This window comes from Etheostoma cragini, chromosome 15, assembly GCF_013103735.1.
Source record: "Etheostoma cragini isolate CJK2018 chromosome 15, CSU_Ecrag_1.0, whole genome shotgun sequence".
In the NCBI taxonomy this organism is placed as follows: domain Eukaryota; kingdom Metazoa; phylum Chordata; class Actinopteri; order Perciformes; family Percidae; genus Etheostoma; species Etheostoma cragini.
This window is the reverse complement of record NC_048421.1, coordinates 773,370-774,976: the sequence shown is the minus strand read 5'-3', so window position 1 is coordinate 774,976 and position 1,607 is coordinate 773,370. Positions and strand designations below refer to the sequence as shown.

At 49.7% G+C, this 1,607-nt stretch overlaps 1 protein-coding gene and 1 long non-coding RNA gene across 2 annotated transcripts in view; one reads left to right on the top strand and one right to left on the bottom strand.

The window, feature by feature from the left end:
* LOC117958237 overlaps positions 1-1,607 on the top strand; it is an 859,617-nt gene that overhangs the window by 156,363 nt on the left and 701,647 nt on the right. The window lies entirely within an intron of this gene.
* The window catches only part of LOC117958309, a 21,601-nt gene that overhangs the window by 13,850 nt on the left and 6,144 nt on the right, over positions 1-1,607 (bottom strand). The gene's annotated exons all lie outside the window — the stretch shown is intronic.

Sequence of the window (1,607 nt, the reverse complement as noted above, 5' to 3'; positions counted from 1 at the left end):
ACCGTAGGGTGTCCATACCACAGCGTGTCCATACCGTAGGGTGTCCATACCGTAGGGTGTCCATACCACAGCGTGTCCGTACCGTAGGGTGTCCATACCGTAGGGTGTCCATACCACAGCGTGTCCGTACCGTAGGGTGTCCATACCACAGCGTGTCCGTACCGTAGGGTGTCCATACCACAGCGTGCCCAAATCCTGATCGGAGCCCCTTATTCTATGTGTATAAACCCTGACGGCTGATGTCCTTTATGTCCATGACCACCAGAGTTGATCCATCGCTTCATCACGGAGCACCAGCAGGGCAAACGAGTGCCGCTGTGCATCAACCCTCAGAGTGCTGCCTTCAAGACCTTCATCAGGTGAGGGACGCTTTCCTTCTGTCACATCATCACTGTCCAAATGAAGCTCTGATGGGCCTCAAAGGTGGACTTGATGCTCCTTCTATTCCTGACCATCTATTCTGTCTCACTGTCTCGCAGTCTCTCTCTCTTTCTCTGTCTCTGTCTGTCTCTCTGTCTGTCTGTCTCTCTCTCTGTTTCTCAGGCTCTCTCTGTCTCGCAGTTTCTGTCTCTCTCTTTCTCTGTCTCTCTCTCTCTGTCTCTTAGTCTCTGTCTCTCACTGTCTAACAGTCTTTCTCTGTCTCGCAGTCTCTCTCTCTCTCTCTCTCTCTGTTTCTCTCTCAGTCTCTCTCTCTCAGTCTCTGTCTCTCTCTCTCTCTCTCTCTCTCTCTCTCTGTCTCTTAGTCTCTGTCTCTCACTGTCTAACAGTCTTTCTCTGTCTCGCGGTCTCTCTCAGTCTCTGTATCTCTCTCTCTCTCTCTCTCTCTCTCTCTCTCTCTCTCTCTCTCCTCCAACATTAGCATTAGCACCGCTCCACATTGCGCTCTAGGACACAGTAGCTGTTGTTATGACGCTCTCGGCTGCTTTTTGGAACCAAAGCGCTGCCAGCTTCTTCTTCCTCTTACTATAAAACCGCTCTAGTCAACTTTCTAGGTATGAACATCGCCTGAGACGCCTTTTAACAGATGACTGTCTGTCCCCAGGTCCACGGCGTGGCACTCCTCCAAGGTGTCCAGGAAGGAGGAGAGATGAACGTCCTCCTCTTCCTCCCGAGGAGGGACAGCGGAGCGTGAGGAAGGATTTCATCAGCTGTGAACATACTGAAGAGTTTGGGTCTTTTTCCTTTGTTTCGTTCCCCTGGTGAGACGCGGAGGGCTAACCCACCAGAGCTCCTCCTGGAGACCTTCTCCCTCCTACAAATCTACAAAGTCTCCAGAATAGTTTTAGTTTTTTTAGTTTTTTTTTTTAAACGACCCAAACAGCTGGTGCTCGAGGCGTTTTCCGGCGCTGAATAAAAACAAAAAAAGAAAAGACAAAAAGAGGAGTGTTGCTGAAGTGCTTGTGGAGGAATAAGAAGAAGAGGAACTCTGCACTAGTTGGATTTCCCATCGATGTTAGTAGAGACTTTAGGACGTGATGGTTTTAATTGTTTGCTTAGTTGATTTTTGAAGTCATTCCAGTGCCGTGCAATATGGTTTCATTTAACCGGGCGGTAAACTCGCCACACGGAGCGTGCTCGCCGGCATACCGGATTTTACCACCACCCCC